The sequence below is a fragment of the Mixophyes fleayi genome, chromosome 1 (genome assembly GCF_038048845.1).
Source record: "Mixophyes fleayi isolate aMixFle1 chromosome 1, aMixFle1.hap1, whole genome shotgun sequence".
In the NCBI taxonomy this organism is placed as follows: domain Eukaryota; kingdom Metazoa; phylum Chordata; class Amphibia; order Anura; family Limnodynastidae; genus Mixophyes; species Mixophyes fleayi.
This window is the reverse complement of record NC_134402.1, coordinates 168825246-168852749: the sequence shown is the minus strand read 5'-3', so window position 1 is coordinate 168852749 and position 27504 is coordinate 168825246. Positions and strand designations below refer to the sequence as shown.

Genomic DNA, 27504 nt, shown 5'->3' with positions numbered 1-27504 from the left:
CACCAGGGGGCCCGGCAGCTCTCTTATATTTTCATTCATTCGTTTTTGTTTTTTTTAATGCATGTTGTTTTTTACTCCGACCACAAGGGGGCGCCCCGACGGCCGACAGTGAAGCAGTCCTGGAAGTAAATCACCAGGCTGCTTTTCACTGAGGGTGGGCTGCAGCACAAGCAGGAGGGAGAGAGATCCCATGTAGCTCAACATCCTTGATCACAGATAGGCTGCTCACAGCTCTTTTATTACCCAATGAGGAATGGACAACATCAGTGTGAGAGGTGAGTTGACTCACATATAGGACTTCAGAGCAGTTTTTAGTGTTTGTAGTGTGTGTCACAATTTGAATTGGGACACTACTGTGTGGCATAATATCTGTGGGCACTACTGTGTGGCATATTATCTGTGTGCACATCTGTGTGGCATATTATCATCTGGAGTGCACTACTTGGCATAATATTATCTGGGGACACTAATGTGTGGCATATTATTATCTGGTGGCACTACTGTGTGGCATGTTATCTGTGGACACTACTGTGTGGCAGAATATTATCTGGGGACACTACTGTGTGGCATATTATCATCTGGGAGCACTTGTTTGGTGTAATTGATTTGGGGGCAGTATTGTTTGGTGTTTGGTGTTATATGAACTGGAGGCACTATTGTTTGGCGTTATATGAACTGGGGGCACTATTGTTTGGCGTTATATGAACTGGGGGCACTATTAGGCACCCTTCCCCTAGAAGTTGCTGTACACACCCTTCTGGCAGCAAGCTGCAGCACAGAGTATCCCTCGCTCTGTGTCCCTGGGTGCACACCCTAATGAAGTGTTCTGCGCACTCCTATGGGTAAGTGACCTGAACTGAACACTCTGAGAGAGTACTGAGCTAATATCAGATCATCATTGGCAACAGAATTTCCTTGTGGAGTATATCTGCTTGCCAGCCTACTGCATCATCTTTCTATGTCTTATAACATCCAAAATTGTATTTCATCCTCATTATTTGGTAGTATCTAAGGATTTTATTCTTGTTATGAGACCATGTTACATGTTTATGATCTGATTCTACTGCAGAACAGTGGTACTCTCACATCTGACAGTGCTGCTGTCCTTGCAATATTCTATCACTGGCATCTTTCATTTATTTCTCTACCGGGTCACTTTTAAGCAGGTACTGTAAGTAAATTCATTAGGTATTGAATGGAATATCCTGCAAATTTGGAAACTCACAGTTCCTTTCTTCAGAGCATTTACTTATTATTTTAACTCTTTATCATCATCATTTATTTATATAGCGCCAACATATTCCATAGCACTTTACAATTGGGGGCAAACACAGTAATAAACAAACTGGGTAAAACAGACAAAGAGGTGAGAAGGCCCTGCTAGCAAGCTTACAATATATGGAAGGCCCTGCTTGCAAGTTTACAATATATGAAAGGTCCTGCTCGCAAGCTTATAATATATGGAAGGCCCTGCCCGCAAGCTTACAATATATGGTTTAAATATTATGAACATGTTGTACATCTGTGTGGAACACCAGCATTTTATTCATGCATATCAGTCCCTGTGGAGATTACAATATAATTTAACTACCACATACTCGCACACGTGAGGAGTAATTTAGACAGAATTTAATGCTTGATGGTATAGGAAGGGGAGATGGACCTCTGAATGAATGACTTTCTTATAGATAGGAGGCTGGCATGGCCTGTCTGTGCGGCGTGTCAAATGTCTATTTGTTTACACAATATAGTCACACTCCTCTTACATGGCAGTTTTCAGTTCTACATTAATAAATACTTGGGGTGTAGCACAATACTTTATAACCTTTCTTTGTGTCTGCTTACTGTGACTCTGACTACCACTGCGTGTTGCGTTAGTCTCACCTGCCACTGATAACTGATGTGGTTATGGATAATCGAGTTAATCCCGCCTACTTTTGTGTTGGACCAGCCCACTGTTTGGTCCTGCCCATGTGAGGCCACTTCCAGAATTTTTTCCAGGGCCACTATAAGTTCCCAATCCACCCCTGAGTGATGGTGTGGTGTGACCTGACATCACACTGATGTTCCTGCCGCCGCTGTAAGAATAAGGAGCAAGGAGCAGCAACAGCAACATCTGGGTAAGTATATTTTAAAGATATTTTATTATCACATTTTTTTTTACTCTGAATTTTGTAGGAGACTAGGCTTCCATGTATGATAATGGGTTAAGCTGTATTTCTTGAGGGATATGAGGGATAATAGTTATTTTCTCACTTAATATCATAACTTAAGTTTTTGTTGTTTTTTTTGGGGGGGGGGGAACTTCACCAAGAGGGGGGAAGGTGTTCATCGGGGGGGCCCTGCCTATTTCATTTGTACTGGGCCCCACGATTTCTGGCAGCCCTGGGGAGCAGCATGGGCAAAATCCTGAGTGATGATGATGAGCAAAGGCAAAGGTTATTGACAGAACATATTGGGTGAGTAGAGGAGTATTTCTTGACAAAGTTGGAGATGTAGGAAGGGGAGGTATTAAAGAGTGCTTTATAAGTGAGGGTAATCAACTTGAATTGTATTCTGGAGGGAATGGGGAGCCAATCCTTCATTTTGCAGAGAGGCATAGTGGAAGAGGCACATTGGGAGAGGAGAATTAGTTGTGATGCTGCATTCAGCACAGATTGGAGGGAGTGGAGGAAGCAGTTGATGGTGGAAAACAAGCGATGGGGGGGGGGTTGAACTGTGAGGAGATAAGAGCTTTGAAGTAGGACTGTTTGGCAAGAGAGATAGCAGAATATTTAGATGACAGGATGAACTTGAAATGGATAAAGTCTGCATCAGAGCAGGATTTTCTCCAGAGGCACTCAGCGGAATAGGTGGCATCCCTGAAGGTAGCGAGTGAGCTTGGAGTGCCAAGGTAGGGGCTTAGAATGACAGAGGTAAAGAGTGGTGGCAGGGGCAGCATCATCTAGGGCTGCATAGAAGATGTAGTTGTAAAAGGGGACTGCTGCATTAGGGCAAGACAAAGAGGAGATGGGTGAGAGGAGTGGTTCAAGGGTGTCAGAGAAGTGGGAGGAGTCACCCATGTTGCTTAGTGTCTGCGGGGTTTTGGGTGCAGGAGGGGTAGATGGAGTTAGGGAGAGGAGGTTGTTGTTGCCCATGAAAAAGTTGAACAATTTCTAAGTCCAAAAACACAAGTAAAGGCCCCTATGTAACATTCACATTCTGTAAATTGTTTTACTAGGTCATAGACAAGTTTGTAGCAATCTAGTTATCAGGGGAATCTTGTGAATTAGATCTTTATTCATTATGATTAAAGAATAACTAACATAATAGCAATCATTTCTAAATGCGTCTTGATAAATACATTCTACATTTGTAACTGTATATTTTGTGTTCACTACCTACCTTCTGTTTTAATGTTCTGTTAACTATGGTTAATTGTATGGAATACTCTTTTTTGAGCACTTCAATTTATAATTTGTTTCTCCCATGGCATGCCATCCTTTTTATTGATTTTCAGATTGCAAAGACCAGCAAGTGAGACCTAATAAGACTGTATTGTACTTGGGATTACAATATAATATGGTCTGTACAATGTTAGGACAAAGATAAACAAATCTATTGCATGGATGTGTAAACTGAAGTAATGATATATGGTCCATAGACAAAGTAAAATCATTAATAAAGTATATAAATACTGAAAATAAAAAAGTATAAAAGAGAATTTAGAGACATTTGATATCCACTTGTGGGAGTAGTAACTCTATGTAAAATAACATTAGTAGTGCTATATTTGAGGTAATAAATTATATTTATGATATGGTATTAAGGTTCAAGATATAGGAAAATAGTGTTACTGTTTTTGTTTAAAAATCATTTTAAAATTGTTTGTGAGCATATTCCCTTTAAATTCCCTTCTGTTCCTAAACACTCATTTATTTAAAATGACTTACTTTATACTATGTGCTACGAACAGTAATTGTACAGATCTTAGTCAAATAAAAGGTGTGTGTCTGTGTATATATATGTGTGTGTGTGTGTGTGTGTGTGTGTGTGCATGTGTGTTTGCATGCGTGTTTTGTTTGTTTTAATACTTTCATGTTCAAAGCTTTGACTGTATGCACATATAAACTGGGTTACCTCCAGCTGAGATTTGGCACTAAAATATAGAAGGGAATAAATTGTAATAATGCATATCACAAGTAACTCATAATTCCTGTGATGATTCCATCTTAACCTACAGTAAATATATAAATGGAAGTAAAAATGTAAGCTCCACTTCGACACTCTTCCCACTTCATAAAACACAAAGAACCCTACTGTCAGCAGCCATCTTTCCCCTAGGGCAGAATGGCCTATCACTACTAAACTCCTAACACACTTACAAAAGACCTCAACCACTCTTTTTATTAATAAATCAAACTACCTCCCCCAAACTGGCCAAACAGCCCATGTCCAGAAGCCCTATAGTTACCTTTATACTTACAGCTGCCTGTTCTTGCCTGTGTCTTGCTACAATGTATATTTAAACCAAAGTTGGGCAAAATAATGAATGAAGAGCCTGACACTGCTGTAAACTTTTCTAAATATAAGTATACCAGGCAAAACATATGTTTGGCTACAAATAATTATTCACATGTATGGCAAAAGGAATGACTGATTGATAGGCCTGTGATTAAGTGGTTATATGCAAAACATTGCATAAAAATAATTTTTCCGGACAACTCATTTATTTGCTATGTGCTTTTCTATAGTTTTTACTAAAACATATCAAATTATTTTTCTACCATCTTTTTGAGCTATTTAACCATATATTTGTGTTGTTTATTTTCTTTGTCATGGTAAATGCTCTCTAAATACAACTTTATCCAATGCAGATAGTTTGACAGATCTGCGTTGTATAGAACGGCAATGAAAATGAACAACGCTGCCTGGTGATTTAAATAAAAGGCTAAAATAGAAGGAAACTGCAAGGAGGACTTCACCTTTAAGGAGCAGAGTTGTACAGACCCACTCTAATCCATTGGATGCAAATTTTAGAAATAGGAGCACAGGTCTAATTGGCTGAAATACAGTAGATTTTCTTTCATTTGCCAAATATGGCGTTCTGCTGATGGATGCTTTACATATAACAGGTGCAGCTGTTTGAAAACTCACAAAGCAAACTTGTGTCTTTCCCTGTCTCTGGTAACCTGACTACAGTTTGCATCTTCACATTATTTTCACAGAATCCAACTTGTCCATGTCGCAAAGTACAGGCCGATAGCAGATTTAGCAGCAGCTGTTCTGACCACCCTCTGTGCTACTCAGATTCAAAGCTGTCAACAATTGATTCATGGGGGGTTTGATTTTGAAACTATTTTGTAGCAATATGATTGCTCCTCCAAGGTCTCACAGCTCTCGAAATAGGATGGAAAAAAAAATCACTGCCCAACTGTGTGTCCTACACTTGCTCACTTACAGCACAAAATTAATTACCTGCCATTATTTGTAGTTTTTAAAAAATGACCTCTAGATTCCCTAAACACTTATTGAGCAAATGAATGCATGCATTTAATAGATGGAATGTTTGTGTGTGCATTTGCAAAACAACACTTACCTAGACATTATGGACTCTATATAGTAGCATTGAGCAGTCACAGTGCTCTGTTATTGGAGCAGGGTGGCATCATATCTATTAACTGTTTCTTACATACAATGCAGCTTTGTTTTAAAAATGGAGCAGAACTGACCACCTGCACCTCTGAGGTGGTGGATGATTTTGGTGCATGGAGGAGAGTAACAAATAATGACATTACCATATATAGCATCACCCCAACTATACATCCTGGCAGATGGCCATTTATAACAATACATTGAATGCAAATATGGAGGAAACAGGGAAATTAGCCAATTATTCCTCCATTTTTTATTTAGTACATACACTCATACTTGCCAACTTTGGCAATTTGTCTAACCGGAGATCCAAGGGGCAGGCGGGCATGTGGGTTTCGGATAATGCCATTTGGCCCCACCCCAAACGGTCATAATTATTTTTGGCCTATAACAGCAGCAAGCGAGGTCACAATGACATTTGAATCTCGTTCTAAGCTCCGTCCCCACCACTTCACAAACTAAGTTGAAAGGATTCTGGAGGATGCCCTGCTCTTCCGGGAGTCCGAGAGGACTCCCAGAAATTTGGGAGTCACCCGGACATTCCTTTAGTCACATAGACTATTTTCTATGACGCCTACAGGATTTTTTTTCTTACATTTATCTCTTTTCCCGTTCTAACACAGAAAGGCTTAGACTTTGTTTTATAGTGCATACAATTTTACACACAACTGTACAAATACATTTTCAATCATTGTGCTTGTCACTTATTAGGTCAAAGGTCCATGAGCAGACCCTACAAAAATTACAACCTTTTTCTACCAAACTTACAAAGTTACTTTTGTGGCTACTTGGATTGAATTAATGCATTAATGAAATGCATGTTACCTAATTGCATAGTTTATTCCCTTTAAGAAATCACTTGCAAATCAATAAACCCCAAATATTTTTGTTGTTAACTTTCCTTTGGTAAAAATGCCGCTGTTGCAGATATTTCTTTTAACCTTTTCAGAATTTCAGTAAGGTGACTAATGATAAAAGTAGGGTTAGTACTTGGGATAGTTTGGGGGGTCTAATGAACAGCCCCCATAAATGTCTCTTTTGCCAGTTATCAAAATGTTACTGGTTAAAAATCTGAAACTGGAAAAAAAATGTGAAAGCCTTCATAAATGACTCACTTTGTAGAAGTGCTAATAATTACATTACACAAGGTTGTGCTATTTGTAAGTTATTTAGGACATTTAAAAATTTAGTTATCTAAGCATGTGGCTCTCTAATCTGTTAGTGGACCTCATCAACAGGATATTTATATTTTGTGAATCTCACCGTGGTACAATAATACTTTTAATAGGGGATTCACATAATTGATTGCTTGTTAACAACTCTGCAGCATATTGTGAATGGGGAGATACACATATCTTGTGGAAAAAATTGATGGATTACACAGTGAGTGGCGGGGAGAATTTTGATGAGGGGAGCCAGAGGAGGGGATGTTCAGCCTCGCTGTGATTGGCACATCACTAGTTGTGAGCATTATGCAACCAATCAGATGCCGACATCTATGGCGCTGCTTCCACCTCTTGAAACAACTTTCTTCTCCTGGCCAATTGCTGTAAAAATCATGACCACCATTTACCTCAAAGCATATGTACATCCCTTTTAAGTAATCAATGTGATAGACCTTGAAAGGAAGGCACCACTTAAAAGTGCAGATAGCACTGTCTATTTTCTTCACTGTTCCATACAATTTATATTTGCAATTTTTAAACATTTGAAGCATTTGTCATTATTACACTTTTGAACATAAACCTAAATGACAAAGAGTAGTTTTAGATCCTTTTAAAGTAATTTAGTTTGTTTAGGAAAATGGGATGTGCACTCTATTTTATCTGCCATGGAAATGTTGAAGTGTTAAAGAAATGGAATGAAGTAAATTGTCCCATTAATTTTAGAGCTGCATGTACTTTATGATTGAAATGCATTTAACATTTTTTAACTTGGTTCCAGAGTCATTTCAGCAACATAAATGCCAGAATGATCTCATACTGGAATATGTTCCTCACAATGTTGTAAACAGTGTCAGGAGAACAGAAAATCGTTTTCAGCCAGATATCTGCTACTTGGTGAGGTGCAAACATAGTGCAGAACATTGCTCTGCTACACCATGTCAATATAGATGCTTGTCTTCGGAATTGCTTACAATGCTTTATTATGTTACTAAGTATATTATACATTTTTGTTACGTTTCAGTAGTTTATAAAGTGTGGATAAAAAGAGTTAGCATTAAAAAAAAAGTCAATAGAAGCTCTTACCATCCATTGCGCTCAGGTATATGTGGGCACAATTTGAAATTGTTGGGTAAATGATGTTTAGGGCTTTTGTATGTCCAGATTGCTGTACTTTATCTTGCCAGTCTAAATTGTATTATTGGCATACTTGTTTGTTTTTTTGTTCCTTTGTTTAAGTTTTCAGTCTTTTGCTTGACCTGTTTATTTGGGGCTTATGGTAGCTACACACATGCAGTCGACCACCCATTGCACAGTGTGTGTCCCCATTCTAGATGGTCAACAATTGATCCGATGGGCTACAGATGAATTAAAAACCAGGTTAGATTACAATCTAGATGAGCACACATTAAAGGGCATGTTTTGTTGCTGTCCAACTATTATATGGTATGGAAGTCTGTTCTGCCAATTCAATTACAATCCATTTGAAGTTGATTTTTGAAATATCTTATATGTGATCAAATTGTTCACATATCAAATTAAATTGCAATTCCAATTGGATTACAGCGTATGTGGTCAGTAATTAACAGAATAAATGTTAATAATATTAGGCCAACAGTTAATTCACAGCCTGGACCTACTTTCTTTATCATCATCATCATCATTTATTTATATAGCGCCACTAAATCCGTAGCATTGTACAAAGAACTCACTCACATCAGTTCCTGCCCCAATGGAGCTTACAGTCTAAATTCCTTAACACACACACACATAGACAGACAGAAACACAGACTAGGGTCAATTTGATAGCAGCCAATTAACCTACCAGTATGTTTTTGTAGTGTGGGAGGAAACCTGAGCACCTGGAGGAAACCCACGCAAACACTGGGAGAACATAGAAACTCCTCACAGATAAGCTTTATCTCCTAAACTAATATTGCTTTACTTTAAATAAGTCAGGTCACTCAACTTGTATAATAATAATTACTGAAGTACTGAAGCTTTTGTCCATACTGTTATTGATACCACAAATTAATGCTTCACAACACTTCACATATAGCCCATATCAGTTTGCAGTGACTATCTCACTTTGAACCACAGAGGTTTGTGCTACGGTAAATCAGAATTCAACATTTAGGATTTAGTAAATCAGCTGGATAACATTTTAAGGTGCGTGCATGTAACCTCTATTCTAGAGTGGAATCTGGAAATGAAGAATCATTAGGCTATACTTTTTTTTAATGAAATAACATACATAAGAAAGTTCATGTTATAAAACTCAAAAGGAATTGACATAATCATGCTGTCTACTGATCTTTTAGAAAGGCTGGCATTACAAACAGTGATCTTATGAATTAATATATTTTAGTGTATTTGTACAAAGGATATACCTGGTGGTAAGTGAGGGTGGGCCATATAAAGAGGGGGCCTTGTATTAATTTTTTTATGTTTAAGTACACTTATACAAAACAAATTTCATTAAAAAAAAAATCAAAGTACTGCATTATATAGAAGCAAATATTAATAATTACCTATATCATTATTCCCTACTTTTGCCTTCTTCCCTTTAGGATCTTCCAGAGAGGAGGTCTGCTGACACATGGGGAGTGGTCCCATCGCCGCGCCACTGTATTCCTGCCCCCACCGTGATCCATAGCAGGGCTTATTGATGCGAATTGCGTCATTAAGCCCGCCTCTGCCCTTGATTCAGGAGATTGCATTGCTATTCCCGGGAGTCCGAAAGGAAATTTGGGAGAGTAGGCAAGTATAATACAAAATGATATGCATATAATTGCTATAATTAAAAAATTTAACAATAACAATAAATTTCTGGGCTGCTTCATCAGCAAGAGTGGGAACTGAGAAGCAATGGGCATATGTATCTGAGAGACGAGGTTATTGTTACATTTGATAAAAGTACCCTGGTTTAGGGCAAATATTCTATAAGACACTTCTTGTTGATATGTCTTAAAACAACTGGCCAAGAGAGTTCTGAGGATCTGCACCTGGTAGTTAGGAAAAAGTCTTGCACTGCAACAAACAATGTATTTTCATAGGTAACCCATGGAGTCTTATAAAAACAATGTAAGTATATGTAAAGGTAAACTGATAGTCTGAAAAAAGGATTGTGATATTTTCCAGACCTCTTTTCATAGCTGAAACGATTTGGGGGTAAAAACCACCAAATATGCATGAAGGTGCCAGACTATCATCTGTGGAAATGTTCTGAAACTACTGAAAAAAAACATTTTGAGTAAATGGGCTGGAGTAAGGTGTTAATGATGCACTACTTTAATTCTTTGCTCATTTTATTGTACCTCATTTATAAATGACATATTTATGTATTACGAGCAAGTCTGTACATAGGGTTGTGTGTAATTGGTAATGGGTAGGTCTATGTAAGGAAGACAAAAATAAAAAAAAAATCAGACAATATTCCATGTTAAGAAAACTAAATAAATAGGTATCTGCACAACTTTTCAAAAATTAGTCCAGATAAAGCCTATTAAATCAGCTTGATGCAAATAAACCTGTGAAGCGTTCCTTTATTGTTTCAATTTGGACAGCAATCAAGCAATAATAAACATCTATATTTTATATTTAATATAATATATTTAATATATAGTTGCGTAATTTATTCAATTAAACTCTTTTAAAATTGTGTCTGTGCTTTGTTTCTATACTATAGGACAAATGGGCAGAAGTCTTATTGACCCCTGTCCATTATACTAGGGCTGTGACACCACAGGGGGTGGTGTGAAGAGTCCCAGAGATTTTCAGCATGTGCAGGCTGTTTTTTCAGCCTAGGGCAAATTTCCACTACACCAGAGGAACCCCATCTGTCAAGCATTGGTTGACAATTTAGTAGGGAGCACGCTGAAAATTTTCTATTATTTATTTGATATTATTAGACAATGCAGTATCTGTGGTTTCAGTGAAGGTAACTGTCAATCACTTTCAGTTCACTGTTATTTAGCTGCATTTTGTTCTGCAAGTGACTGATAGTTGCCTCCACTTAGACAGCAGATGCTGCCTATTTATTCATTTAAAGTTTAATTAAGTTTTTAATGATTTTATCGGCAATATTTGTTCATTATATGTAAAATGTGGTTCTCAGGACAACCTCAAATATTTACAATGATTCAACAGCAAACTGTGTGGTTAGTCATTGTAGCCAAGTAAAACGTATCCATTGTTGATGTTAGCATTACGTATGGACAGGGCCATCTTAACAACATTATGGGCCCCCGGGCAAAGCAGTGCACCGGGGCCACTATATATATATATATATATATATATATATATATATAGAGAGAGATAGATAGATATATAGATATAGATATAAAAATATAGATATAGATATATAGAGATATATAGATATAGATATAAAAATATAGATATAGATATATAGAGATAGATAGATGTACTTGCTCAGTGACCCTTGAAGGGTTTTTTTTGCATCTTTTTTTTTCAGGATTATTTATTCTACTTAAGAGCCCTGCCTATGGGGCCCACTTGTCCGTGGGGCCCCAGGCCACCTGCCCATCGTGCCCAATGGAAAAGATGGCCCAGCGTATGGAGAAATTGTATTGTATGGGCCACATAATGGCAGCAGAACCACACAGCAATTACAAGACAGTCTGATATGTGATACATCTGTAGTATTCTATGTTGCAGGGAAGCTTTGAAAACACTTATAATGCTAGCTTAAAAAAGAGGACAAAGTATAAGATTTTGTCCACACAACTTTAACTATTTTTCAACATCAGCATTTATGAGCCTATAGAGTGAGGCTAGACATGGAAAGCATATTTTGATACTGCATTCTGTAGAGCAGATATATGAGCTGTATTTCCTAACTTTCCCTTGGATGTAAAACATTTGAGCCATTAAATGAAGTGCAGTCATTCATCTATTGTCAGGGATGACTCCCATTGGTGCTCTAGCCGAAGGGGAGTGGTTTGCATAAAGCGACGTTCACCCACCCCCTGAATGTGTCCAACCTCTTTAATAAATAAATAGGGCCTGAGTAGAGTTGACTATAATAAGGTGATTATTGTATACAAGCAAAAATACATCTTTACACATTTCTATGATTGTATTTTGACTAGCTTGTATTTTAATACACATGCACCTTTAAATCTAGTTTAAACATACATTCGTCAACTCGGAAAGCTGCACCAGGTCTAAAGTACAGCAAAGATAAGCCTCCTAAAAGGTTAAGTTATAATCATAAGCATCTCTATGGGCATGATTCTCCACACTATACTGTATGTCCATGACCCACCTCTCCAAGTGCAAGTGGACGCAAGTATAAAAGACACTCAACTTAGGCTTATGGAATATGGGAAGAAGTTCTGTGCATGGGCAGTTCAACAAATCTTAAATGAGTCACATTTTTAAGTGGAACAAATAGACTTACATACCACTTAGCAAACTCTAAACAAGGCCCCTAGTCTCCGTATACAGTATTATATTGTTTAGTGTTCTTTTGAGCTCACTTTGCATGCATTTGTAAAACTATTTATTTAGAAAACAGAATGTTCAGACAGCAGGAGATATCTGTTTATATTATGTTACTGACGGCTGAAATCAAGTTAAAACCTCATATAAAAATACAATAGATATACACTTTATTTTTGCACAGCAGCTCATCTCGCATAGTAGCAGACAGCAAACCACAATATTGACGACACCCACACAATTATAGAGTTTAGCAATAGTAGCTTTATGAAAGTCTATATAAATCAATTTAATATAAATAGATAGATGAAAGTTTATTTGGACTGGATTGAAAAATTTGCTTCTTCTCTAGAATCAACAACAATGCTCAACACACTGGGCAACATATTAAATTGCATATATAGCAAAAATTGTATCCAGGGATAAATCATCAGATATAGTTTGTTTGTGAGACGTATTAAACAGATGTTTGGAGAAGAGAAAACAGGAGCCATAACTTTTTTTGTATTCTTTTTTTCGTGGGGGTGGGGTGTTGGGAATAGCAGAGAAAAAAGTGAGGAAGTTAGTTTAAGTAGCTTCTATAACAATCCCTCTAGTCCAGTGGTTCCCAAACTGTGTGCCTAGGCTCCCTGGGGTGCCTCAGCAATTTCACAGGGGTGCCTCAGCCAGGGACCGTGGTAAGCAAGGCGGGGGACTACTTGGTAATTACTTTGGCTTAGGGGTGCCTTGATAAAATTATGGAGACCCTAAGGGTGCCTTGAACTGAGAAAGTTTGGGATCCACTGCTCTAGTCTCTTGTAAGCAGGCTCACCTGCTATAGATATTAATCCCATATATGCTATATGGGTACTTATCCAATTAAACTCCTTTTACCATTTCCAAAGGATGTCGGGAGAAGGCAGGAAAGAAATAAGGGGACAGATTTCAGGATGCCCCCCAAAAAAAGTCAGAGCGAAGGAAGCATCAAGGAACGGTATCAGGTGTGTGTGGCTGATGGATGTTGTGGTTGTGTTATGTGAGCTCAGCTCATAATTTGCCTTTGGCTATACAACTGTTTATTTGAACGCTTCTATCTGTAATAGATGTTTTGTTATTATTTGGTATGCAAATATTTAACACTGTTATATTGCTGTTTGAATGTTTCCATTTATATCTATTACAGCAGTAAGTTACATAAATAAATATGGAACTTTGTGAAGAGTAAATGACTGTATATACTTACATTTTACTGAAAATGTCTAAAAGCATAAAGTGCAAACAATCTGTACTGTAATCAAAATAGCGGCTGTTTAAAGGATAAATTAGTGCATTTACAGTATTTATATTCTATACATTTGCACAATAGAAGTATTTGGCTTTTGTTATGAAGTGCAACATTCTCTGCAACACATTGTAATATGGTTGTAGATACAAAGTAAATGACTTACATCAGTCAGATTATTTTAACACTTTGTAATACAACTTGTTGTGTCATATAACATAATGATCTGATGCTTAAGTAGTTAAAATACATTTATGTGTTTAGGCAACAAGAAACTGTTAGTTCCCATCACATGTACAAGAGTACTCGGTTAATTGCAAATCAGTGTAATAACACTGCTAATTATAGATTGCTAAAATTAATTAATGAACAAAATGTGAAATTACTAAAAAAATACTACATAGTCCATAACAATTGATAATTTACCTAGATATTTACCTAGAAAGCCTTATCTATAAACTACAACCATATGCAGTGAAACTATCTGTAAACCAATCATTTTTTGTATTATTCACAAAACAGTAAACACAGAGTAAAAATGACAGCAAGATCATCAATGGGAAAACTTGCAACCTCGGCCCATAACCCACTGGAGTTAAAAAATCTTATTTTACTAGTATTTAAAAGCTTGCAAAATCATGTAAACAGGTATGGCAATTAATGGAAGCTGCAGACCCCATCTACTTGTGTCCACTACAAGTGAATGCAAGGGAAACAGTAGACAGGGCCGTCTTTCCCATTGGGCACAATTGGCAGGTGCCCGGGGGCCCTGAAGCCCAGGGGGGCCCGTCGGAAGCAGCAAAAAAAAAAAACCTGAAAAAAAAGAAGAAAATACTTGCGATCAGCTGGTGATCCGGCTCCCTCCATGGTCTCCACATAACGCCCGCCGACATCCATTGCGGAGCGCGATGGAGGAGGAGACCATGGAGGGAGCCGGATCGCCAGCTGATCGCAAGGTAAGTATTTTCTTCTTTTTTTTCAGGTGGTTTTTTTTTTGCTGCCTCCGACGGGCCTCCCTGGGCTGCAGGGCCCATATATATAATCTTTTTTTTTTTTTTGTATATATAGGGGCCCCGGTGCACAGCAGTGCACGGGGGCCCAAGATGTTCTTAAGAGGGCCCTGACAGTAGAGTATCCTCTATACGCTCCCACCCACCCCCCTCAACTGCAAGCATAAGAGCGATAGTATTTACATGCAGTGTCACTGCCGTTTTCCTATCACAAGTGGGAAACCAGCCATACTAACTGTCATATGCTAATATTCGCTTCTATCACATTACACACCTGAGACATGGCAGTAGTTCAACAACCTTTTAAGTACCCAAAGTCATCTCCAAAAAGGATTCTACCCAAGATTGATGAGGGAAAGAGAGTTTGTCCTAGGTTATCAAAGTCCCTCCCTTAATCCATGAACTTCTCAATCATGCAGACAAGAACTTTGGACGGGTGGATTGACTACCATTATCTAAGCTGCTCAACCATGAAAGAGAATATCAAGCTCTGGACCATTAGATTCATCGCTAGACTCAAAGGATACACAATAAATTACTATTACATTTTTAGTTTTGTGTTGAATTAGACTTTAATACTAAGTTCAGACTTTTTTGGATTTTTTTAAACAACACTGCAGATTTTTTTCTTCTTTTTGCCACTTCCACGAGTGTGGAAAATCAGACATTGCTCATTTCTCAGGCTCGTGCTGGACGGTTTCTAAACAATAAGAAAGGCTCATATGCATTTCTAAAAATGTTTTCTTTAAAATCCCATTGTAGTGAAGATAGCAGCATTTTCTTAGGAGCATTTTAGGAAAGTCAAAATGCTACAGACATGCCATAAAATGACCATATAGACAGTAACTAACTTTAAAAAATATCAGGAACAAAGAAAAGTCTCAGGAACCACAGGTGACGTAAGAATATTTAAAAAGAATAGTTATTGCACCCTGCTATTGTTCTCAATAGAATTGTTCACTTCCAAGTTTCCTCCTCATAACTAGTAATCTGTTATCACCTATTCTTCACCATCCTTCTAATCTTACACATTCAAGAGTCTTACAAGAGGAATATATCGCACCAGCTGGACCTAACTCCTCCTAGATGGTTGATTTAAATCAAGTGTCACAAGGCTTTGTATCAACCAACATATTACCAATCATCATAGGAGTGGTGCACCCACACTTATTAACCAGTAAATATAAAGAAACAAGGAGAAAGAAAATGTGTATCCTGGGGCACTCTGAGGACCAGTTTATTAAAACATGTTTTAAACTTTATTGATATGCATTAAAATATTACTATAATAAATCTTCTGTGTAATTCTTTAAAAACAGAATTTAAAAAAATCAGAATTAGCGAAATATTAAAATGTGAATATTGAAATTGAAGACCAGAAAAATGAACTGTTAAGACTAGCTGATAAACACTGCTATATCACGCCACAAGCCCCTATGATATAGCTGATATATAATTCTATTTGTGTGTGTTATACATTATTAATCATTTACAGGGTATTAATGCTGCCTAAATATTATAAGCAGAATGTTTTATATTATCCCCGACAAAAAAGGTCTATGTCTTTTAAATAGGTGCAGTCAGTTTAGGAGAACCCATAAAGATATATTGTCAGCCTAAAATTTGATTGTGTGAGTGGGGTATGTTCAGGCGCGGGCTGGGAGAGGGATGGCCGGGGGGCACACAGGCGGCCGCATCATATTACAGGGGATGCGGCCGCATCATTGATGACGCGGCTGCATCCCCTGTCATGTGATGCGGCCGCCTGTGCACTGACGCGGCCGCATCTGATGACATCGGATGCGGCCGCGGGGGGAGAAACTGTTTTTTGCATCCAGGGGGCGGCCGGCCGGCCTACCCCCCGGCCCTAATAGGCATCTAACCCACCCCCCCTGCCCCCCCGGGGCCAGCCCGCCACTGGGTATGTTTAATGTAATGACCATTTCCCCTACTATCGCACTGCAAAATGCACAATATTTTGTATTAACTCTATCAAATATGTCTATGCCGTTATACAAATAGTTACAGCCTGTTAAGAGAGTCCTTAAATATATTAACCAACCCCAAGCTTTATCATGTGACTAGGGTATATCTTATCACCCTCCTATCACACTGAAATACCTCCTATAATAGCACTTTTACTCCGAGTAAACAAAACTATCTTTGTCACGGTTCAATACATCTCTCCTAATTAGTATGCCCGGCAGCACGCTAATGGTTAGTAAGTATCTGCTAATGTAACATATCTAAATAAGGTGGCATAGATTATAGAGAGCTGGCGGTGCATGTGTAGCCGACTCTTGTTTCGCTAATAATAGCTTTATCAAGGCAATTTGGCTAAGACTTCCTATTGGTTTTTTTATACTGGAGGGGCCTCCTACCCGTGATGTCATGCCTAGCAACGTGTGCTGGTAACTAGTACATAACCCAGTGACTGAAGCTGCTGCTGACCAATGGGAAAGTGGCGCCCACTCTCCAGCTGCTCTCAGTGGATGGCAGAGAAATGTACACAAAAAATGATATATCACGAGCTGAGACCCTAGTTCTGTAACAAGAGTCTGTCAGCTGTGTATCCTGTGAAAACAGTACATCTAACTGGGCAAATAAAGACACAAACAGGGGAGAGTGCACATCAACTGTATCACCCGGTAGCCTTCCACTGAACACCACACTTGGAGGTATATTTACTATACTGCTTGTTTGACAAAGTGGAGATGTTGCCTATAGCAACCAATCAGCTTCTAGTTGTAATTTTGCAGAATGTACTAAATACATGCTAACTAGAATCTGATTGGTTGATATAGACAACATTTCCACTTTTTCAAACTCGCAGTTTAGAAAATATACCCCCTTGGTCTTACACTGACCTTGGGCAGCTAGTGCCCCTGACAGAATTCCTTAAACCTTTCTCACTGGTTACACTTACTGCAGAAATCAAAGTGGTGGCAGTCACTCAGAGAGACAGCCGAACTGCAGTTGAGGTCTCCTCTTTCTTGCCAGTGCTCTTCTATTCCTTCTATTCCTTAGCCATAAGTTGAGGGGATGGCTCAAGATGCTAAATCTTCAACATCAGGAGCCCTCCCCTGAAAGTCCTGGAAAATGCCATTATGCGTCTATTACTAAAGCAATACGTTATGCCTATAAAGGTAAATGCAGAGAAAACACTCACTAATTACAATGTTCATCATTACCCATTCTATTCTTATTAATTGAGTAAAACTTCCTAGATGGCGTCAACAAAGATAAAATTCATTCAATCACTATGGCCCCAATCATTTCAAATTAGACTGCACACAGAAATGCAAAAGGAAGAACATGGAAATTGCCAAGCACCCATCTGTAATAGGATTTTATGTGCAAATGTGTTATAGGTTTTTAAAAAATAATATAATCTTTGCTTAAATATTTGTAACTCTGAAAAATGTCGTCAATATTACATGAACAGTTAAAGCAATCTTCATAGCGAATGTATTTCCAAGTGCTCTCTAGTTACCTCACTGCAATTGTCAATATGGCAGCCAGATGAAACGTTAATTCCAGTTTGATGATGTCAGTGCCCTTTCTTGGCACAGTGGGCCAGTAAACAATAAAGTAAACAGTAAAGCAATAAGACATGATTTACAACAATAGGAAACACAGGAGATGACAGGCCAGGTTTAACATTTTTAGTATTGGTACACTAAAACACATTCCCTGAGAGAAGGATAAGATATAAACACAGAAAATACGGTACTGTAAAATATTTATCCAACCTGTTGTATGTTGCAGTTTATTACTGATTGTTTCCTTATGTACTTTACTTTGGTAAATATTTAACAAATCAAAACTACATTTTTTAACTAAAGTTATTTTATTAAATATGCATAATCATTTGTGAGATAAAGTGATTTGCATGAATAACTACTTAATGACCAGGGCTATAGAGGAAGAACGGGCTGGATGGTGAAAGGGCAAATCTTGGGGCAATGACTCCTTTTCTATGGTTTGGGGGAACATTGACACAAAATTATGTTGGAAAAAAGTGAGTTGTAGTGAGACACATACATATTGTAATGTGCTTTTTTAGACTTTTTACTATTTGATTTTTTTTTTTTCATTCACTTATTTGATTTTATCTACTTGTTTTGTACCAGAGGTGCAATGGAAACCTCACATAGGCCCACCACAGCTTTGTAAGATCACATGCCACAGTGATATAATGTTAGCCAACATTAAGGGGTAAATGTATCAATATGCGGGTTCTTCAACACTCGTGTGTTCAGCCTCTTCCGCGATTAAATTTCAAGTGGCGCTGCATTGTAAAGGGTTAACTTCCCTTTACAATGCAGCGCCGCTTGAAATTTAATCGCGGAAGAGGCTAAACACGCGGGTGTTGAAGAACCCGCATATTGATACATTTACCCCTAAACCTCTTATTGTTTTGATTCAGAAGAGATCTTGAGTATGTCACCACATGGAGGCAATTCCTAGTGTCATCCAATGACATTGCAGTATTTCTATAGTAACCCTGATGCCGGCATGTCTGGAAGTCATTTCATTCTGTGTCAGTTGTAGTCCAGTTCAAGTCATTCAGGGTAGGAGGATAGTGTCTGCCTGCTGATTGTACCGGACTTAGCTAAATGTTGTGTGGTTCTAAGGCTCGATGAACCAGGACACAGATCTGATGTGTACCGATTCCAATCCATAACTGAAAATTTGGAGGCTGTACCTGCTACTGGATATTTTGACTGTGGTTTAAAACTAAAACAGAAACTGAATTTGAATAATTACATTGTAAAGTGATGTCTGCCTTTCTAAAAGACCTTGGGGTAAATGTATCAAGCTGAGAGTTTTCCGGCGGGATCCAAAAACCAATCAGATTCTAGCTATCATTTATTTAGTGCATTCTACAAAATAACAGCTAGAATCTGATTGGTTGCCATAGGCAACATCTCCACTTTTCAAACCCGCCGGAACTCTCAGCTTGATCAATTTATCTCTGTGAGTAAATGAAGCAATTTTTTTGCTTAACTGGGTAACTAATACTGTGTCAATAACGACATTACCTATTCGAGCAGGTGATACTTTCTAATAATATTCAATTATGTTTAAAGTTCTGCAAACACTGCGGTCGAAAAATCAACAAAAACTAATCACTGAATCTAATGTTACCTTAACTTAGGGTGGGAAATTCTGTACAAGGGACATAAATATATGTAGAAAGGCCTGTATAAATATATCCTTCTAAACATTGCAATATGTTAGCAAGTTGCTTAATATATAATTATTATATGTAATTATTATATAATAATTATATAAATACACATACAGACCAGAAGGATGAGATACAATGAATAGTTAATATAAGATAGTACAAAGTGTTTTAAAGAAAAAAAATTTAGACAGTGATAAAAGCTTCAAATGGTTCAATAAGATGTTGAGATAAAAGAGTAAGAAAGTAAAAAGCCTTGAGCAGTGTACATGAGACCATCACAGTCATAGTAAGATATCAAGGATAAAACGGTAAGAGGAATCTAAAAAGAAGTATGGGTCACAGAAGGTGAAACACCATGAATGCTGTATCAGATACATACTTTATTGAGCAGCACAATGATTAAAGAAAGAGGAAAAAGATAGTCGACCTTGAAAAGAATCTAGTAGACTTGTTTGAAATAAAAGCCAACATTAATAAATATAAAAAAGATACGCAAATACAGTTTAAGGGCTTATTGACATAGGTGTGTTTAACTTATGTGAGATATGTTCTTCTCTGGTTCATAAGTAAAAGATCACATACTGAGAGCAAACACTCCCAAATGATACAAGAATAGGGATTAATTATAATGCATAAATTAGTTGCAACTTGTATTCCTCGTCATAGATTTTAAATGGTTGTCCACTTTTTCGACAAACCCTTCTTTGAAAGTAGTTTCACACGAACCATTAACACTTCGATGATGGTCCTCGTGACCGATACCTGAGTGCAAAAGTTCCAGCACTCCAGAGCTGGTGCATCATGTCCATCCGTTGCATTCTGTGCTATGGATGGAATAATGTAACTAATACAGCACACAATTGAATTGGTAATTCTTTAGGTTCAGCTGCTACCTGGACAATCATTTGCCCCTCCTAGGGGTGGGTGGCTTCTCGCAGAAGTACAAATTATGAGGGATGGTTGTCAAAAGTTTAGATCCTACTTTAAACGTAAAGTGGTCTTAATTGACCACTAAATACATAAATTTAGGTTTTCAGATATGAACCATAAATGTGAAATATATTGTTCAATATTAACCTAACATTCTGCTCCAGTTATGTTATCTAAAGTATTACCCAGTATTTTAACGACAACTGAAGCGTCTTTCACATCTTTAGGTCTATTTTAGGGTCTGATGTAAATTAATAATCTGAGCTACAGTGACTTGAGTGGCTGTGACATCACTGTCACTGTACCTATTTATGAATCTACTAATCCACACAGTGGCGGAACTACCATTGGTGCATCAGGTGCGGTGCTTAAGGGCACATGGCGATAATGGGGCCTGATGCATGGAGACCTAGCGAGCTGTGGGCACCAGTTCCCTCCTCCCCGCATCCCTGCACCAGGGCCCACAGCTCGCTAGTTCCGCCTCTGAACCCACACAGTACATTTCTGCAAAGTAAGCCTGCAGGCTCTGTCATTCACTTTTTGTTTGCTCTGAAATACCTCCCTCGTAAAATAGCAATCTGCTACAAACGGTGTAAAGAGAACATGATGAACATAATTAGTGAAGTTTAAACGGTCCTGTAATTTCATGTACATTATTTACCTGAGTAATATGCAGCGCCTAAATACATATTGATGTCAAATAGTGGCTTTACTTGCTCTTTAAAGTGAGCATGTGTATTAGAAAAAAACACTGGTATTATTTCAACCATGCGTAAAACAATACTTGTCCAGCACTGAAAGCTGCTGGAAGACCTGAACAGGCTCACCAATTTAGAAATGTAGTTCATTAGGATAAACCCTGATATCCACTTTACCGCAGATCATATAAATTAGTATGGGTAAGGTAGCTTGACACTCATGTAACAGGAACAACTGACCCTGTTTCCTTCCTTGGGCTACTTGAGTTCTCTTTAAGGAGGCAGCACTCAGGGATATACATATAATAATGCTACTTAAAAAAACAACATATACCTCCTCACAATAATATAAACCGACAAACTTTTTAGATTGCTTTAGAAATAATTATCTAAGCACTATTGTGTCTCATTTATAAGCTCAACATTCCCTTTGGCAGTGCCATGCCAAAAAGCAAAATGTCTTTGGAGCAAGAGAACATTGTTGCACAGGCCAATAGGAATATGATGGGGTGAGGGAATGTCTTGCAAAGTAGGGTTGGCGCAATAGTGGTCTTAGCTTTGTGAAAGAGGGCAGGAAATACATTTCAGTTTGTGAACTAACAATTTTGCATTGAGATAAAAGGTGGAGAGAGCACATTTACGTGCGAAGCCGATGGAGACTAGGGGCTAGATTTACTAAGCTGCAGGTTTGAAAAAGTGGGGATGTTGCCTATAGCAACCAATCAGATTCTAGCTTTCATTTATTTAGTACATTCTGCTAGAATTTGATTGGTTGCTATAGGCAACATCCCCACTTTTTCAAACCCGCAGCTTAGTAAATCTAGCCCTAGGTCTCATCCTACACTTTTGTTGGGAAGTGATTTGCACCCTTCAGTTGCACAATGAGAAGTACATTTCTGGGTGCACGTTGCTCACTGTAAAACAAAGCTGCAAACACAGAAAAGTGTAATAGAGGCAGTGCCCTCATTCACATTATTATGTTAAGCCATAAATGAGGCTACAAAAAGCAGTATTTTAGGGGAATAAAGAAAAAGTTTGATGAAATAAAAGAGGTGTAGAGGTTACAGATTTTGTGCAAGGTATACACTTTTGCCCGCTGTGCCTCTTCGGATCCTTACCACCGCTTCACGCACCTACATACACTTCCAGTCTGCGGAAGCATCTCCCGAGAGTAGAGGGTAGGCGCCGCGTACACCTTTGATGTACGCAGGGCAGAATATCTAGACACACCAAAACAAAACCAAGGCTCTGCACATGGAGTGCATATTGTATATGGAGTCTAGTTTGTCTGCAATATACCATTTGTTGCCATGGTAAAGTTAATCTTTTGTTGTACTGGCTAGGGATTGTTATTAAGGAAAAGAGCTAACCTTTTTCAGTCAACTGGACTTATTACCTTACATAGAGCATGCTAATAATGTTGATTGACATATTTCATTTATTTCTTTTTTTTAAATGCTTTTATATCCTTTGAAGCCTGTGTGTGTGGAGAAATGTCTTCATTTCCACATTCACATTCTGCAAGTACAGTCGGAAGTTTATTATGTTAAAAATCTGAGAGCTGAAACATTACTTTGAGTTTCCCCATTGTTTAAGTTTATGAAACATTTATAGTAAAAAAGAAAAAAAAAAGGTTTCTGAAGCTTTCTAAATTAAAATAATTGGCTGCTTCAGTTTTGTTTTTGCTTTTTTTTTACCTGTAAATTTGCTACCAGGGCAGTTTTGTAATATATTTACATATCTCTATTTGTTAAATTATTAATGTGTTGCTGGAAAAGTGTAGTTTCCATGTCAGTGGTTTGCGATGTAAACTTTATTTCTTACTACTAATTTGTTTTCGGTTTACTTCAATATGCTTAGTGTCAGTATTCTCATTCTCATAGCAACAGTCTTAGAAGCGGGCGAAACCAGGATTAATGGAGGTCACTTGCTGAAAATTGAAGTTGTGAGCAATGTCTTAAAAAAACTATAAATTTCCCAGGGTTTTTTGAATTAAAGAAAAGGAGCTAATAATTTTACTTAAAAAATTAATGACTTTGCTAAAATAAAAAGCTATAACTTTCTAAGACTTGCATGAAATATTAATAAATCTTTGAGGCTCGACCAGGCTAAGCAGGTTTTAAATGTAATATATACATGATAGATATACAGTTTCTATTAACCTACCTGTTGCAATCAACCCACTGAAGATCAAATCTTTGGCTTTGCTTCCTCTAAAACAAGCTTGTAAGCAATGCATCAGTGTCATTCATTTTACAGCACTTTCTTTACTTAATAAACCAACTCAAAATGTTCTGTTTTAAAACAGCCTCCATCACCTCTGCTTTGTTGCTTGCCTTTTGCATGCAACAGTTTTATGCAGGTGTGGAAAAATGCTGCAAATTAAGAATGCTTTCAAAAACAGAAGTGTTAATAGTTTATTTTTATCAATTAACAAAATGCAATGTGAATGAACCGAAGAGAAATCTAAATTAAATCAATATTTGGATTGACAACCCTTTGCCTTCAAAACAGCATTATTTCTTCTAGGTACACTTGCACCCAGTTTTTTGAAGGAACTCGGCAGGGCGGTTGTTACCATCTTGGAGAACTAACCACAGATCTTCTGTGGATGTAAGTTTGCTCAAATCCTTCTGTCTGTTCATGTAATCCCAGACAGACTCGATGATGTTAAGATCGGGGCTCTGTGTGGGCCATATCATTACTCCCAGGACTCCTTGTTCTTCTTTATGTTGAAGATAATTTTAATGACATTGGCTGTATGTTTATAGTCCTTGTCCTGCTGCAGAATACATTTGGAGCCAATCAGATACCTCCATGATTGTATGGCATGATGGATAAGTAACCTACTGTATTTCTCAGCATTGAGGACCCCATTAACCCTGACCAGATCTCCAACTCCACTTGCTGAAATTAAGCCCCAAACTTGCAAGGAACCTCCACCATGCTTCACTGTTGCCTGCAGACACTCATTATTGGCCTCTCTTCGGTCCTTCGGTTGGATTTAGATTTCTCTTCTGTTTATTAACTTTGCATGTTGTTAATTGGTAAAAATAAAACTATTAACACTTCTATTTATGAAAGCATTCTTACTTTGCAGCATTTTTTCCACACCTGCCTAAAACTTTTGCACAGTATTGTATATATATTTTTTTACGCTTGAGTTACATGGTAATCAAAGACAGATTTTGGTTGATCAATTTGTTCAATTCAATGAAATTGAAAAGCCATTCTACAAAAAATAAAAAAATAAGCCAATCAAAATCCAATCGCATTAATATGGAAAGCATTGAATTTGTTCTAGTAGGGTTAATAAATCAGGTTGGCTGATAATGGGAGAATAGCATACATGAAGTCATAGCGTAACCTTTTCAGTGCCAGGGGCACTTGCCAAATTGTACCTTGTAAAGGCCTTACCATTTTCTGTGCAGTGTTGGTTTTGCTGGGAATACACTTCTATTTTTTTTACTCTACCTGAGTGAATTTGGGAAAGACAGGGCTTTCTTTTGGTACTATAGTCAAGTAAATATCTTTAAGTTATGAGGGGAAAATGAAAATAACATTTAGTTTTTTTGTAAAAAATTCAATTAAACTCAGGGGAATACATGGTCTAACACAAGGAGCAGTGTTACAGAGATGATCTTGGTCTTAATAGACACACAGGTTCCTGCCTATCACTGGGTGATACATTGCGATAGCAATCTTTATCTAACCAATTGCTAGTTATGTGTGAACAAGGTGCCCCTCAATTCACTGAAGTTCTAACTTGCAGCTATTGACCACAATTTAGAATGGTATGAGAGTGCTCAGGGGACAGGCAACTAAATATATCATTCATCGATGGCACTAAAACGGTTAATATATGCAGACAATTTCTATTTAATACCAAACGTAAGGTCATTGTAATTTGATCAGATAAGTGGTTATCCACATCTGCTCTGATGGATACTGGTAAGCACTACTGGCAAACCTGCAATCCTTTCAGTCCATTCTTACACAACCCAACTGTTACACTTACCTGCAAATAAATATCCACTTCTTTAATTAAATGATAAGATTCCTACATAAAAAAAAAGAACTTTTGTTCTAGATATTTTTTCAACACGTTAAAATACCTGTAAGAACCTATGGAAAAAGTATAAGCGCAACACATTTAAATTCCATTACTTTCACAGAACAATAATAACTTTTATGCCAGTTCTGATACAATCATAAAAGTTTTATATATACTTGTGAATATTATTAATAGATTTTTACCAAATATACTGTACTTGTTTACATTTGTTACATTTACTTTCTCAGCAGGTACTTGCTCCAGTATTTCTTTACCTGATTTACAACACAACATATATAGGTGGAACAGGTCTGCTATCAAATAAAATGAAATATAAAATATAATGTGTGTGACATCTGGGTGTATGGACCAAGTTGCCAATAATCCTGGGAGGAAAAGATGCTTTGCGGACTCTAGCAAGTACATACTTATAGTCATCTTATTTGTTAAAATATTTTATTTAGGTAATTGTATCAGCTCAGCTTTAAACTGCCTGGATGCAAAATATGTAACATGATAATTAAAAGGGAATTCTACTTAATTAAAAATACAGAGTCCTGATGCAGGTAGGTAACAGGATCTCTTGGATTTGGTCCCTATAATAGTTTTCTGAATTTGGTACCCAAATAAAGCAAATTATGGGAAATACAGAAAAGAAAATGCAATGTTCCATTGATATAAGTTTTCTATTTAAAAATGGTAAAGCATATACTAATTGCAGATGTAGCACCCTAGTATACAACCCGCAGTGATTTCCCCCTTGATAAAACGATATGCCTATTTTCAACCATGGACTGCCAATGATACAATGTTTATCCTGTTTATTTCACCAGGCACGGACTCCAGACCAGTGTTTTACTTATGTGTTGTCAGTATGGAAAACCCAAATTATTACCAATAAAAGCATGCATTCTGTTTGTTGTTGTCATTTGTATATGCTGTCTTTTAACCATTACATTGACTAGAAGCAGTTTAAATGGGTTCTTCTTCTTACAAAACTAACTTACCATATGCTGAGTTCTAAAATACATAATAATAAAGCTACTACTATTATTACTACTACTACTAATAAAAATAATAGCATTATACATCAGTACGTTATTGACTGTCACTCTATACCAAAAAAGTTGTATAAAAAAACATGTATCATAGCGCCATACTATAAAGTACAGTACACACATGTTCTACACATACCTATTTATGAACAGTATTTAAAATACATAGTTACTTTGGTTCCATTATCTGACTTTTTTTATAATCCAATTAATTTATCCGTTTAAAAACAAAAACATAGGTTTGTATTATTTTCATCTGTATTCCTCTGACCTAAAGCACTCAGTAGCCTGCTTGAGAATACAAGTGGCACATTTTGCAGAAAGTATTAATTCTGAAAGAAGTACTGTAAATAGATAAAATAAATCAGCGCGACGTGGTAAATGAAAGACGAATAAATAAAACAAGCAATAACAAAGACATCACAATTAGACCGTGTACATTTCTGTCAATGCAGAAAGAATTGCCTGCATCCCTGTACCTGATCACTGTCAGCTTTGAGGTATCCTACTGCACTACAATTTTCACACTTTGCAGCTGTAAAATTGTAAAAACGATCTTTCCACACGGTTGCACTGTTATTATTGTTTTGTTTAGTGCACCACCTTCGTCACAGAGCTTAAATGTTCCTTTTGTAACTTCCCAAGGTATGGCTGGCCATGAAATCGGAAAATCTGATCATTTTCTGGCGTGTTTTCTCCTCTTGTTAGTTGATGAGATTACATCTTGCAATGCTTGAGAGACAAACCTGGTTTAGGATTCTACACTGACCTTTGAATGCTGTGTGATATAAATGACTTGAAAAGCTATAAATATTAGGAAGTGGTTAGTTAAACATTGTTTATAGGCCTGTTAACAAACAATGTAGGAGACTAAAAAATAATGTTACATATCACGTAACTCTTTATAGTTTCATCAGTCATCACTTTCCACAAGGAGGTATTACATTTTTTAAAAGCTTGAATGAAACTGGAACCAGTTACTTGAAGGCTGCCATGCTGTCTTGCAGTCATATTCCTAATTGTAGTAGCCAAAACACTATAA

At 37.3% G+C, this 27504-nt stretch overlaps 1 protein-coding gene and 1 long non-coding RNA gene across 6 annotated transcripts in view; one reads left to right on the top strand and one right to left on the bottom strand.

The window, feature by feature from the left end:
• The window catches only part of EPHA5 (EPH receptor A5), a 279079-nt gene that overhangs the window by 119516 nt on the left and 132059 nt on the right, over positions 1 to 27504 (bottom strand). The window lies entirely within an intron of this gene.
• Positions 134 to 26324, top strand: LOC142144605 (uncharacterized). 3 transcript variants are annotated; one of them, XR_012689747.1, is made up of 5 exons: positions 134 to 275; positions 7579 to 7694; positions 9368 to 9557; positions 13145 to 13240; positions 25659 to 26324. It is a non-coding gene; the product is annotated as an uncharacterized LOC142144605 (long non-coding RNA). The 3 variants fall into 3 exon arrangements; XR_012689746.1 differs by having other exon boundaries at positions 25656 to 26324; XR_012689748.1 differs by having other exon boundaries at positions 7579 to 7699; positions 25656 to 26324.